The sequence below is a fragment of the Acipenser ruthenus genome, chromosome 23 (assembly GCF_902713425.1).
Source record: "Acipenser ruthenus chromosome 23, fAciRut3.2 maternal haplotype, whole genome shotgun sequence".
In the NCBI taxonomy this organism is placed as follows: domain Eukaryota; kingdom Metazoa; phylum Chordata; class Actinopteri; order Acipenseriformes; family Acipenseridae; genus Acipenser; species Acipenser ruthenus.
Genome location: NC_081211.1, coordinates 26,007,891 through 26,023,463, shown reverse-complemented (window position 1 = coordinate 26,023,463; position 15,573 = coordinate 26,007,891). Strand labels below are relative to the sequence as shown.

At 37.8% G+C, this 15,573-nt stretch overlaps 1 pseudogene; it reads left to right on the top strand.

The window, feature by feature from the left end:
- The window catches only part of LOC117413377 (DNA repair protein RAD50-like), a 28,290-nt pseudogene extending 15,338 nt beyond the window's left edge, over positions 1-12,952 (top strand).
- The last annotated feature ends 2,621 nt before the right edge of the window (positions 12,953-15,573 follow it).

Genomic DNA, 15,573 nt, shown 5'->3' with positions numbered 1-15,573 from the left:
TTACTCGCAGTTGCAGAGGGGAAAAGTGCAAGGTGCACCCCTGGTTACAGTTGCACACCCCTGTAGGTCATTTTTAAAATTAGGAGGATGTTTCGTTTTTTCTATTAAAAAAATGACACCTCAAACGTAGACCGAAACGCATTCAACTGTAAAACATGTCATTTTGAATTGTTATTTTCCCTCCTGTTTAAAGCCATGCTTGCTTGAGCCACTGCTGTGTACACACAGTTTATTAGCCAGCTGACTGAAGATCAGGAGCCCTGCTGCCCTGTCTGCCAGAGGACCTTCCCATCGGAGGCGGAGCTACAAGACGTGACCAATGACTTGCAGTCAAAGCTGCGCCTTGTCCCAGACAAACTGAAGAACACTGAGCTGGACCTGAAGAGAAGGGAAAAAAGACGGGATGAGATGATGGCGCTCAAGCCTATAAGGTAACGCTGGTTGAAATGCACTGCCGTGTGAATATATTGTGTACACACTGTGACGATCACAGCAACCAAAAACATCTCAAAATATACAGTGGTGCTCATAAAACATAACTTTCTGGTCTGCACGTGTGCATGATTTAAAAAAAAAACATCAGTTAGTACAAAGTTATTTACACTAAAATGACTTCTTGTAGAGGTCTAACAAACAATAGGTGAAATTGATACGCAAATATAGGTGATAACCTGGTTGTTATCAGATAATATACCACATTTGTAAATAATTGCTTTCTGTAACTAATTTAACATTGAATTGAACAGTTTCAACAGTTTGAAGCCATTTTCAAAAGTAATTCTTTATATTTGATACCTTAATTGCTATATAGCAGGTGGACCCAGATTAACCCATTTCAAGCCATTTTATATTAATTACAATAGTCAGTGGTCCAGTCATAAGAACCTTGTGATGAATGAATTGGGCTGATAAAAGATGAGAAAGAGAATTGTAGTAGCTTCATAACAGCCACAAGAGGTCTCCTTGTGTTAGATCCAATACAAATGTCAGCTTGCCCTTGAGTCAGCTTTCTGGAAACACAGGCGTAGAGAGAGCAGAAGAAAGAAAACTGTAAGCTTAATTGCTGCCACAAGGTGTCTTCCTTGTGTTGGAGATTATACACATATCAGCTTCAGTAGGTGCTCTGAAACGAATATATATATATATATATATATATATATATATATATATTTGGTATTGTTGTAATATACAAACAAGGAAAATGCTCAATGCTCAAACTGCAAAGGGTAACGTTCTTCAAATAATAATGCACTTTTATTTCCAAGGCAAACAATATCCGAGTTAAAGGAAAAAGACCTGCCTGAGCTACGAAACAGAGTGCAGAATGTAAACCGTGATATTGAGCGTCTCAAGAACGATATTGAGGAGCAGGAGACACTTCTAGCGACCCTAATGTCTGAAGAGGAGACTGCAAAAGCTTGTCTCCAGGACATTTCACTTATGGACCGATACCAGGTAAAAATATAGTTTTTCAAAGAGACACATTTTGCTGGTGGCCAGATAGAAATTGTGAACAAATAGAAGCGGGTTTACTCTTTTCAATTGAGTTTTCTGGTTTTTACCCACGAATTCATGTGTGGGAGGCATGCATAAAATCCCCCAATACTCTGGACACTCAGCTTTTTGTGTGCATTATATATAATTCAACAAGATAGGCGGTAAATGACAGCCGTGCAGCCACATCCTGTCATGTGGTGGCCTTTTAATAAGTGGGGATACTCCTGAACTTTCTGGGTTTCATTTTCTGTTTATGAAACAAGTACACGATTATGAAATGTTGTAGATGTCTCTAAAAAAACTCAAGTAATGATTTTATTTTCCTGAAGTCAACATGGACAGGCCACCAGCAAAATGGCCTTTCCATTACAATCTGTACACTAGATTGACGTTTAGTAAACACCAAAAAGTCCACTTCTTATTCTTAACTGTAGCAATTCAGATCAAAACGTCCTAGTCCAGTAGTCAAATGTTTAGTAAGGTAAAATAAGCAAATGCACAATATGTACTCTTTTTGTTGAATAAGATATGGGATACGTGCAACACTCTTCTCCTGGAAAAGCCATTTACAATGTAAGCATTTGAGACGTTCTGAATTTTTATTTTATTTTTTGCACAGTTCGTGTTTTGAAATTAGCAAGAGTGTATTAAATCTGGAAGATTATATTTATGTTTCCACATATCAGTATCCTGTTTGTACAGTAGTTTGTTTAAATGGTTAAAGAAGAACATGCCAAGATTTCAAAATCCATTTTCTTAGCTTTTTATTCACTGGTCACAAAGATAACGCTATAGATGAAAAGTGGCTTCCTGGTACCTAATCACTTGGTGTTTTAATTCAAACTCCTTTTAATGAGGTAGCAGCAATCTGCAATTAAAACATTGGCATGTCCTGATCTGTTGTGTTAGATGGACCTGAGAGATGTGGAGCGGAGAATTGCTCAGCAGGCTTCCAGGCTCCAAGGGATGGACTTGAGCCGCACAGTCCAGCAGGTCAACCAGGAGAAACAGGAGACACAACTTAAACTGGACACAGGTAAGTCAATAGAAGGCACAATCACAGGGGAACATATTTAACTTGTACTGTAGGTAAGTAAGGCCAATAATACCGCCTCAAAACCAGTTCCGTGATGTGTAGGATTGTTTGTATCGATACTGGAGAGCTGTGGAAAATAAAACTTGAAAATGAGGCAACTGCTTGAAAATGTACAATAGGCTGTTATTTAGTATTTCAGTAACATTGGGTTCTTTCTTTAGCATCCAGCAGAATTGAGCTGAAGCGGAAAACGATCCAAGATCAGCAGGAGCAGATCCAGTCTTTAAAAAGCAACGTTCATGAAATCAGATCAGAAAAACTGCAGATTTCCAGCGACATGCAGCGCCGTCAGCAGCTGGAAGACCAGAGTGCTGATCTGACAACAGAGATACAGTCTTTGTATAGAGAGATACGGGTATGCTGATACAGTGTGCTGATTTAACAACAGAGATACAGTCTGTATAGGGAGATATGGGTATGCTGATACAGTGTGCTGATCTGACAACAGAGATACAGTCTGTATAGGGAGATATGGGTATGCTGATAGTGTGCTGATCTGACAACAGAGATACAGTCTGTATAGAGAGATAGGGGTATGCTGATACAGTGTGCTGATCTGACAACAGAGATACAGTCTGTATAGAGAGATAGGGGTATGCTGATACAGTGTGCTGATCTGACAACAGAGATACAGTCTGTATAGAGAGATAGGGGTATGCTGATACAGTGTGCTGATCTGACAACAGAGATACAGTCTGTATAGGGAGATATGGGTATGCTGATAGTGTGCTGATCTGACAACAGAGATACAGTCTGTATAGGGAGATATGGGTATGCTGATACAGTGTGCTGATCTGACAACAGAGATACAGCCTGTATAGGGAGATACGGGTATGCCGATACAGTTGTCTTTTGCCTCTACACTGTATGCAGTGATCACATTTTCTACTGACTATTAGGGCTTTAGAACCCTAGACGAATCACATGGCACACATGTCCCTATGTTTTGTCTTTCATTTTTTTTTTTTTATTGAACATTTTAACAGTTTGTCTTTTTTCAGAAGTGTCACTTATCTCCAGTTACTGTTTCCAAATAACAACACTTCTGTCTTGACAAAACGTGATAACAACTGGCATGCCATTTCAAACTCGGCAGATAATCCCATTTTGTGTGTGTGTTTTCTTTGTTTTTTTTTAATTAGGATGCTAAAGAGCAGGTATCTCCACTTTCAGCTAACCTGGAAAATCTTCAGCAAGAGAAACAAGACTTAATTGAAAGGAAGAACCACAAAAATGATGAAGAAATGGAGAAGGTCTGAAAAACGTCACTGAGTTTTAACAAGGAAGTCTGCTTAGTACCCGAAGGCCTAAACTTGTAACTTGAGTTTTCTTTTTAATTTTGCAGATCAACACAATTAAAGAAAAGGTTAAAAACATCAGTGCCCATGAGAGAGAAATAGAGAAATACATTCAAGAAGGGAAGGAACAATACAAAGAGGTAAATAATGTTGCGAACCTTCGCATTAGAAGTTCCCATTTACCGTTTTTAGCACATGTTATTTATTCAGCTCTTTACCATGTGTTGTAGCAAAAAGAGATGGAACTGCAGGACACCAATTCACAGCTGCACGAGGCTGAGCAGCAGAGGGAGAAGATTAACAAAGAAATCAGTAGCATCCGACAAGACATTGACACGCAGAAGGCAAGTGAAACAGTGTTTGTCTGTCTTTATTCACAAATCCTTTGTGATCATGTATGTATTTTTTTTTTTTCTTCATAATCCTCAAACGGGTTTATAAAAGGATTACAGCATGCATTCAGTGAACAGGATTCTTTAAATTGTATATTTGCATGAAATGGTCTCAACGCTACCAGCATCGCGCAAGATCAAGTTACGGTATGTCGAAGTCAAAATTCAGACTGCTAATTCTGTTCCAGGTCCCACGTATCGTTTAAAGGGCAAACCGTATTTCCAATCACTAATGGTTGCCGTTTTGAGGTGCTAAAGGAAGCGGTATTCTGTTTGAGTTACAGTAAGCATTAGATGTGTAACACTGACTACGTTTCAGTGGTATAGACAATGTGATAGATCTCAAAGATATGGGAAACTGTTTCTGCTTAAGGTGATTCACGAAAATGATTAAACTGTTTTTCCATTGTGTGCAAAATACAAAAAAATGCTGTGTCCAGTTTAGCTACCATTTTGTTTAATAACCCACGTTTAGGATGTTTTAAATAGATTTCCTGGTTACATTTAACACCGTGAGTCAAATGTATAGCATCAGTAATGTCAACTTTTTAATAGTGTTATTTAATAGTGACTTATTCCAGGATTTATACACGTTTCGAGTTAGAGTAGTTTACAGTATGTTGGCACTGAATGAATGTGAACTAGGTTGGTTGAGCCTGTGCTTTTGCAACTTTTCTTTGAAAAGAAAACAATTTCACTATTGTGTTTCAGTCATCATCTCATAGTGCTTTTAATTTAACCACGATCCTCTATTTTCACATGCTGTATATCTTACTTTGTAATAAAATTGACTCCCCTGGCTTGGAATACAGTCCCCTCGTGCTCGCTCCTCTCTGAGCTACAGAGTGATCAGTTATCATGTCAGTAATACGTGCCTGATTACTACACAGGTCCAAGAGAGGTGGCTGCAAGATAACTTGACTCTACGCAAGCGGATGGAAGAGCTAAAAGAAGTTGCAGCTAAAAGGAAGGAACTTTTAAAAGAAATGGGAGAGATGCAAGTGATGCAGCTGAGAAAGTAAGAGAGGTTTACGGTATGGGACTTTTTATGGTCAAGATGGCAAGAAAATCTCAAGAGAAGGAGTAAGGAACTTGCCATTAGTTTGCACCTTTCTCTTGTAGCTCTGGCTATGGAGCGGACGGGTCCTTCCGCAAGTTATTAGCTCATGGGCGCATATTCTGATAATCTGCATTGCAAAGCTGCACAGATACAGATGTGAGATAAGGGGGCTGGGGAGGGTAGTTTAAATATGTCATGTGTAAGAGGCTCAGGTCTGGTACCAGATTCAATCCAAAAGATTTCGATCCAAATGTTTTTTTGTTTTTTTTTTATGTTTTAAGTGAACGCAGAGAGCTGGATAACAAAGTGGAAGATTATAAAAAGAATCGGAGCTTGGCAATGGGCAGGCAGAAGGGATTTGAAGAGGAGATAATTCGCTTCAAGAAAGAGCTGCGAGAGCCTCAGTATCGGGATGCAGAAGAGAAGTTCAGAGACAAGATGATTGTAATGAGGACCACCGAGCTAGCAAATAAGGACTTGGATATTTATTACAAGACACTTGATCAGTGAGTAACCTAGCCTCCAATTTTAGAACTCTTGACATAACCAAAAAAAGAGCCTGTTCTTCAAAAAATGTATATACTTCTCACAATTGGTTCTCTGTAGCAGTGAACTGCCGGAAGTGAAAGCACATAACGTGCATCTGGTAACCTGCATTGCAGAGCTGAAACTGCTTTAGGGAGTTGCTAGAAATTTACCTGATTTAATAGAAATCCCATTTAGATATTTATAGAGGTCGGCACTTAAAGAATTAGCTGGGTCCTGTGACTGGCGATTTTACACGACTTGAAACCGGAAAAAGGTTTAAAAGAAGTGAACCCGCTGTTGAGAAATTAAACACAGCGATCCTGGCTTTTATATATATATATATATATATATATATATATATATATATATATATATATATATATATATATATATATTTATTAGTATTCAGATTTAAGGTGCAGGACTTTTATTAATACAGTACAGATCCATTAAAGCATTGACAACCATGCACGATTCAGAGTTACAGCCATTTCAATCTTATAAACACCCCCCTGTATTAGAATTAAGCCAGTATGACTCTGTTTGACCTTGTTTAAAGTAGCATCCTGCGTAACTTCATTAGATCACAATCAAAGCTATGGTAACTGCTGGTTTTCATGAAGCCGTATCGATTTGTTACCTGGAAATCTGTGAGAAGAGGAAGGCTTTTGAAAAGGTTACTCCGTGACTTTACTTACATAGCTTGTTTGGTTGCAGTAAAACATAAGTCACGTATCAATACATTTTTTTCCATTGCCATTCATGAACGTCACTGCAAATTTCGGTATTAGTTTGATAGGTTCAGCCACGCCTTGCCACCTACAGTAAGTGTTGTATACTAGTGCTTAAAATAATAATAATCAAGTGGTTTTAGATGTTTGGAAACTTTTTGTTACAAAATACATGATCCGTTACGTCCTTTTTTTTCCTATCTTGTTCATTAGGATAAGCATATTTGTTGAAGGAAAGTGATCAGGACATGCTTAGATTCTCTTGTATTAGCACAACTACAGAGGTCTGTACAACCCTATTTTAGTACGTTACAACTCGACGAACCAAGCACCCTGTGTCTGCTATAAAGACCTTCATGACTGAAATCTTTTACATATTACAAAAAGTAAAAATGAAAGATATCCTGACATGCATATCTTGTTTTAATTCATAAGAGTTTGATTGACGTATTAGTGGATAACCCATAGGGTCTATTGGGGATACGCGCAACAGCTTGACTCGAGGCAGCTCGGGTATGTGCTTTATACACAGGGTGAGCGTTGCCTTCTAAGAATCCCGATATGTAAGAGTGCACTGCAGCTTTAAGTGTCTGTGGAGGAAACCCTTCTGTGTCTCTGGTGAGTTTTTATCTAATAGAGGAAGTGGCAGAGTCAGCATGCTGCAGTTTCAGACAAATAAGATAATCATCATTTATAGGTAATCAGTTACAGGATCAAACTCTTGTAGCTTGAAGTCACTTTAACGAGGGCCCTTTTATCTATGACAGTGTGTTCCATGTTCTTTGCAAAAATGTGCATAGCTTGTTCATACTAGTGACACATGTGCAGTACAAATAAATAGAGCTGTATAAATAGAATTGTACTACATCTGAAGAGCTAAAAGAAGCTGCAGCTAAAAGGAAAGAACTTTTAAAAGAAATGGGTTTCTCAGCTGCAAGTGATGCAGCTGAGAAAGTAAGAAAGGGACTTTTTATGGTCAAGATGGCAAGAAAATCTATTTTGAATAGAGGTATCCTTGCTGCACACAGTATGCTATAAGTCCTTGCAGTAAAGAAATTTAAAAAAAAAAAAACAGCTTTGCTTTTGAGAAGACACTCAAGCCAAGGCGTATTTTATGCTAAGGGAAACTAAGGAAACATACCAGTGTTACACAAGCTTCAGTGTGCTGTGCTTCACCCATCGGCTCCATACAGAGTGCAGTACTAATGTGCTTTCCCGCCTCATCTCCCCAAAGCCCTGATGTTTTTTCAGAAGCAATTTTTTGCTGGAATAGTTAGTAAGCAGGGCAAATTAATGATCTGAGCAGAAATGACAGCAGAGAATCATACAGCACACAAACAATAGGATATGAAATATCAGGATCGTTATATTAATAAAACCCCTTTTTAAAGATGTTTTTTTTTTTTTTTCAAAACAATTTCACAGCTGCAAAACTCTTAAATGTTTAAATAAATCTAAAATGTTAATGTGATGCTATATTTAAAAACTGAACTCATCATGATCCTACAGCATGGATGTGGTAACACAGGAAATCTCTGGCACTTTATCTGATCATTGATTATAGCTCTGCATTGTGGAAAGTCATCTTGTTCAGTTGTTGCTGCCGCTTGCTGAGAAATAGCAGCATTTCTGTAATAACCAGAATGCGCTGTGGGTCCTATGATAAGACCTGTGTCATGCCTTTGTAGATCAGGGTTTTCTTGAGCGTTTTTTTTTTTTTTTTTTTTTTTTATGGTTGGCCCATTCCCTGCATATAGATTTACATTTTAAATACGCATTTGTTTTTAAAGAAATCTCAGTGGTTCCAAACGTTATGATATGTACAGAAAGGAATACAAAAAAAAAAGTGCTCTACAGGTACATGTAAATGGCATACGCAGTTAACCTCTAACCCATTTGGATATCAATAGCTCATAGTGGTGACAAATCAGAAAATGTGTTTCCAGACGCAATCACCCGCCACTTGCACCTGCTTCTAGCCAATCGTATTAGTGCTACCACGGCAGGTCTATGGCAGGATTGACAGCGGCAAAAGCACACAGCCTCCTTCCTGCTGCACGTAAGCTCCACAGGGCATTGGCAGGGTCGATGTTCTCTGACGTGGGGATCCTGGGTTGGAATGGGATGTTAACCTGGCACATGTACTAGCTCTGCAGTTATTAAAAGGATCTTTTATATTGTGAGTTTGCAAGGCAGCCATCGCTTTGATCACTGCTGAAGCCCTTTGCGTTTACATAACAAAATCAAACCATTTTTTTTTCTATTCATTTTGAACAAGCAGGAAATAACAAACGGCCAACGAACGACCAGTACGTCCAACTGTGGTATAACTGAAAAAAATATAGAAACACACAGTGAAACTCAATAAACAGTAACATAAGTTACCCTAGACACTGGAGTACTGAATAGCTTACTGCATTTTTCTTTTTATCATTAATAAATGTTTGCAAAAGAGTAGAACTGAACTACTGTCAACCAGGCCCTGAGTGCACATCAAAAAGAGAGCAGTAAAGCAGGCACATTACCTAGCACAACATGCCTTCCAATGTGTTTTGTGTTTTGCAAGACTAGATGTAACACCTTGTAGATCACTATAAGCATTGCAATGATAAACGATAAGTATTTTGAGTGATTAGTCTTCCCTGGTATGTTATTGCACTTTAACACTAGAGTGCGCCATCTAGTGTTAAAGCTAGAAATAACATTAATGTTCTGAAGGCCTATTGCATTATATTACAAAAAAACATTTTCTGGAATAATATAAAATGTATTGAGATATGATTATGGGATGGAATTTGTTATGACATTTAGATGACCTCAAGAGGGTAACGTATTGCTTAAGATAGTAAACCACAGTATTGTCTCATTCCCGTTTGTTAATTTGTATCCCCACCCTCCTCCCCAGAGCAATCATGAAATTCCATAGCATGAAAATGGAAGAGATCAACAAGATTGTCCGAGACCTCTGGAGGAGCACCTACCGAGGACAAGGTATTTAAACTGCTTCAGTGAAGACTTGCTCCGGGAACACATTCGAGAGCGAAATGCGCCTGGACAGGCGCTGCTTTTTACTTCATTTATTTAGACAAAAAAGATATCTCAGGATGCTTTTTTGCAATTCTTTTTTTTCCCTCTGTACAGTTTAATACAGAAATGAGAAGTCTTTACATGAAATCTGATGATTTTATTGTATTACCAATAATAATAACAATAATAATGTTGTTCTTTATAGTTCTGTCTAGGCTTTTCATTAGAAACTGTGGCCAGCCCAGTAATTGCTAAACATTTCTATTGCCCTGCTCCCTGTAGACATCGAATATGTGGAGATCCGATCTGACGTCGATGACAATGTTTCGGCGGATAAGAGGAGGACCTACAACTACCGAGTGGTGATGGTTAAGGGTGACACAGCTCTGGATATGAGAGGGAGGTGCAGTGCTGGACAGAAGGTATGGCCCAGTAGCCTGTACCGACAGAACAAGAGTCAGAGGGGCGGGGTTGATCTCCCGTTCTTTCAAACTAAACCAGCCAAGAAGAACCCGAAGTAATGATAAAGAAACTCATTTCTTTTGACTTTTTGTTCAAACGTTGATTTTGGCAGGTGCTCTGCTCCACATTGCTCAGATCTGTTAGAGGTGTTCCCTTTATTAATACTGGAATGTGGTCACTCCTCAGAAGCATGCGTCACCTCACTTACTGGATCAGAACACCTGCAGGCAATGCGGAAATAGTTTATAAGTTACAAAATAAAAACGAAACTAAAAACACATGCCCCCATTTACTTCACGCATGGACCATGTCTTAAGATGGAACCTCAATCAAAAGATATTTAATTCTCATGAACAACTGCATCAAAACAGGGCAAGCTGGATTGATATTTGATGGCAGCAGTACAAGGAAGTATAACCCACAATATGCCAGGGAAACGCACTTCCCAAGTATTATATTAAGAAGAAGAATCCCTTAATGCTTAAGTAACGGTATTTGCGCCTTCAGACAATTTATGAAAAAGAGTCTGTAGGTTCAACCCTGATTTAAAAAATAATCATGCTACTTTGACAGGATTCTTCAGTTACGTGACAAGAAAAAAAAAATGAGATAAAAAAAACAAAAAACCGTGACAGTGGTGCATTTCCCCTTAATACGTAGCTTCATTTCAGAAATAAAATCAGATAAAGATCACATGAAGTAAGTTAAAAATATGCAAAAGAGATAGGAAAACCATATCCTATTTCTCTTTCTAGAAATGACCAAATATGTGCAGGTTCCGGTGTCATTGAAATTTACTTTTTTAGGGCTACATTTTGGGGAGAAAATCGGTGGTAAAAAAAAATTGGGCACACTAGATAAATATATGTATATATATATGTATATGTAAGTTCCTTGTGTAAGTAATGTATGTGTTGTGCACCTCCAGGTTCTTGCTTCACTTATTATTCGTCTTGCCCTGGCTGAGACGTTCTGTTTAAACTGCGGAATCCTGGCCCTGGACGAGCCCACCACTAACCTTGATCGTGAAAACATCGAGTCCTTGGCACATGCCTTAGTCCAGTAAGTATTCCAGGTGCTCTCAGGTCATTCGGATTTCAGCTGCCCAGTGTGGTGCTGCCTTGTTAACATGCAAGCGTGCAGCAGTTATTAATCATTGCAGGTCTATCTCAAATGCCTGTCAGAAAAGTGTTTTTATAAAGAAGTGTTTAATATTACAGGACGGATGCTGCACTTTGAAACTATAAGAAACAAAGTCAAGTTTTGGTTTATTATTATTATCATCATTATTATTTATTTCTTAGACTCCCTTATCCAGGGTGACTTACAGTTGTTGATTTCCTTCATTGCTGGAGCCTTTTTAATGCCTTCATTGCTGGAGCCTTTTGCTAACCTTTTTTTTTTTAAACAGATGGGTCATACAAACATTATTACAGTAACTGCTGGATTACAGGACAAAGTGAGGACAGAATGTAGAAACATCACACCCAGTATTGTCCTAGTAACCTGGAATTAAAAAAAAAAAAAAGTTCTGTAATGTTGTGGGGGTTTTTTTATTATTATATTCAGTAGTTCGTTGTAATGTGTTCCCATGTTTTTTTAAGAATCTGATACAAAATCTCAAAACTGAGAAGTTTAGTAAAATACAGTGGTATCTTGGTGGTTTAATTTCTTTGTTTTATGGTTTGACCCTCACAACATGCCAGTTTGGTATAATGGAAGTTACAGTATGTTTTGTAGTAGGATAGATTAAGGTGTCTGCAGAGCTGTTTACCAACATAGTAAGCAACTAATCAACCAGACATTTTATCTCAGTGTGGTTTTGCTGATAAAGCATTTTAATAAACATTGTATATGACACATTCTTTTGTAAACATCTTTGCTTCAGGATAATTAAGAGTCGTTCCCGTCAGCGTAACTTCCAGCTGCTGATTATTACACACGACGAAGACTTTGTGGAGCTTTTGGGTCGCTCAGAGTATGTGGAGCATTTCTACAGGATCAAAAAGAACATTGATCAGTGTTCGGAGATTGTGAAATGCAGTGTGAATACACTCGGATCATACCTTCACTAACTGAAGGAGGAAACTGGAAAAAGCTTGAAGACTAACGTAATGGACAATTAATAATACAGTACATTCAAGCCTGCAATAGCTATTTAGACCAGATTTATTCATTGATTAATATCAATTGCATCTGTGATTAAACGTTTCTACCTTTTTTCATTTTTTGTAAAAGCTCTACTCCTTAAAAATCATTATGGCAGGGAGCAGCATTGTGTGCGTTTTGTTTTCTAGTTTAATTCTAGTGATAATTCTGTTTAATTACTGTGTTACAAATAAATAATTGTATCAATGTATTTGTCAAAGGTACAATTAACTAACTACATTAACATTGAACAATTCGGGCACAACGTATTTGTTCAAAGAAAATATTCTGAAAAGGGGTCTGTTAGTAACTTGATTGAAAGGAAGTCATAAAGGGTTTTCCCAATGTAAAAAAAGGACATATAACGGAAGTTATTTACAGAATTGCTGTCATTTTGTGAGATAAGCTGGCTATCTTTGCAGAAATAAGAAAGAAGTTAGAAAGGAAATAACTACTGTAGATAAAAATTGTCTTGTATCCAGTGTATTTGAGTTGAATAGTGTAACTGGATCTTACAAGGCAATTGCATGCAGATTTTGAGAATGTTTAAGAAATAAAAATATCTGCTTCTTTGCGAAGTTCTTTTATTTAATATTATGTTTTGTGTTTTTCATTTTGAAATGAAATGTTAAAGAAAAAAAAAAAAGCCAATGGCTTATAATCAGTTATTATAAAAAGTTATTTTGTAAGAAATTAAAAGCTTATTAAAACCATAGAGGTGTGTTGGTTGTTTTTTTTATTTTTTTATTTGGGAATATTAAAAGAAATGTTCTTGCAAACTTTCCTGATTTTAAAGTTGGTTAAATAAGAAAGTGCTCCCTTGCTGCAATAGTAAATCATAGACAATAAAAATGCTATACTCCTGTAACCTTGCAAAAATGGATAAATCCATTCATGGCAACTTGAAATCCCATTGCTGTTAACCCAACATACAAAGGCATCATGGCAGATGTTCACTTCATAGTTCCCCCTCCTAAGGTACAGCTGTGACAAGGAATCTTCTAATTTCTGATGAAAGGATTGAAGACATCCTAACACTAATGCTCAGTATGAACTCGCTGATGTCAGACAGATGCTTGCTCAACATGCACACTGGTTGTATTGTTGAAGACAGGCAGGTTTACAGTGGGCAAGACAAGTGTGGTGTATTTTGCAGGGATCAGCACTGCTTTGGTCTACACAATCAAAGTGAGCTTGTGCGGAGATGTCCAGGGGGCCGGGACCATGACCACACCTGCTGCAATTAGCCCCTGTTCCCAGAGGGGTTCAAGTTGTAGTGCGGTAGACACAGACATCATTACAAAGGGAATGGTTCGTTGCCTTTTTTTTCATGTTCACTAAGCAGACCATTGAACAAGAGGGCTGCATAATAGACTGGCTGGCCACAGTGAATTGTGTCTTGAGCCTTTCTTTGTGCTTAAGATAAAAGATCAATTGTTTATATGGTTTAAGCGTTGTGTTGAAGGCGTACAGAGATACACATAAAGACCATTATAGAGTATGGAGTCTAGTTTACCGACATGGCAAGCAACAAGGACTCACTTGTAAACAGTAACTTTTTATCTCCTATTTGATTTTGCTGGTGAAATATTTTAATTAAATATGACATATTTTTTAATATTTCCTTCAAGATAATATATATATATATATATATATATATATATATATATATATATATATACAGTACTGTGCAAAAGTTTTAGGCAGGTGTGAAAAAATGCTGTAAACTAAGAATGCTTTCAAAAATAGACATGTTAATAGTTTATATTTATCAATTAACAAAATGCAAAGTGAGTGAACAGAAGAAAAATCTACATCAAATCAATATTTGGTGTGACCACCCTTTGCCTTCAAAACAGCATCAATTCTTCTAGGTACACTTGCACACAGTTTTTGAAGGAACTCGGCAGGTAGGTTGGCCCAAACATCTTGGAGAACTAACCACAGTTCTGTGGATTTAGGCAGCCTCAGTTGCTTCTCTCTCTTCATGTAATCCCAGACAGACTCGATGATGTTGAGATCAGGGCTCTGTGGGGGCCATACCATCACTTCCAGGACTCCTTGTTCTTCTTTATGCTGAAGATAGTTCTTAATGACTTTCGCTGTATGTTTGGGGTCGTTGTCATGCTGCAGAATAAATTTGGGGCCAATCAGATGCCTCCCTGATGGTATTGCATGATGGATAAGTATCTGCCTGTACTTCTCAGCATTGAGGAGACCATTAATTCTGACCAAATCCCCAACTCTATTTGCAGAAATGCAGCCCCAAATTTGCAAGGAACCTCCACCATGCTTCACTGTTGCCTGCAGACACTCATTTGTGTACCGCTGAATTATTTTGAGTTCAAGCTTCACTATTCAGCCAGCAAACACCTTTATGATTTGCTTTCGCTTTCATTTTTTTTTTTTTTTTTGTACACAGTACAAAAATGATGTGACATGGTATTTGTAAGTAAGAGGTTCTCAAAGTTGTGGTTTATTTGATTTTATTTTCAAAAACCTATTCTGATTATGGTCACCCAGCTGACAACTGAGGAAAAGAGAAACAAAAAACAAACAAAATAAACATTTAATATATACTGTCTGCAAGTATCACAAGCCTGTCTCTTAACAGGGTATCCCTAAGCAACCTCTTGGGGAAAGGAACACTAGTGAGGTGATCTTTTACCAGCTTATAGACCATAAAAAGCTTATATGGCAAGGAATATTTTTTGTAAAGATTTAAATTCGCCAGGCTGGCATCACATTTAGGGGCTGATTTAAGGATAGGCGTCGTAAAAACCCATTGCATCTGCAAAATCCAAATGGCCTTGTGGCCAGTCAATTATATTGCATTTAACTTATTAAACTTAAGAGCAATGCAAATTAATATGTCAGAGGAAGGGCAGCAAAGTCCTCTTGGTGCACGGAAAAGTAAAGAAAAGAAAAGTTTTCTGAGGAGGAGCTGAGAGTCCTTATGGCTGAGGTCACTCAGCATGAAATTGGGTTATGATATCAAGGATGCCATATGGTCCTCTATAGCGGAGAAAGTCAATGCTGTCGGTGTTACCAGGAGGACAGTCAACCAGGTGATGAAAAGGTGAAATTCAGCTATTAGGTCTAGGATGACCTGCTGAGTGAGACGATAATGCCTTACACCACATCCTCCGGCATATCAAATAAAGAACACTGCAAGACTACACACAGCAATACAACATACCCTGGAGAATCGCCCTAAAAACAAATTAGTTTTGTGCTGAATACCAAGTTTCACATACAGTATCTTTATATAATGTTTTCAGCGTATGAGCCTTTGAAATGTGCACTTGTTAGTGAGCATGGCATTATTAATCTG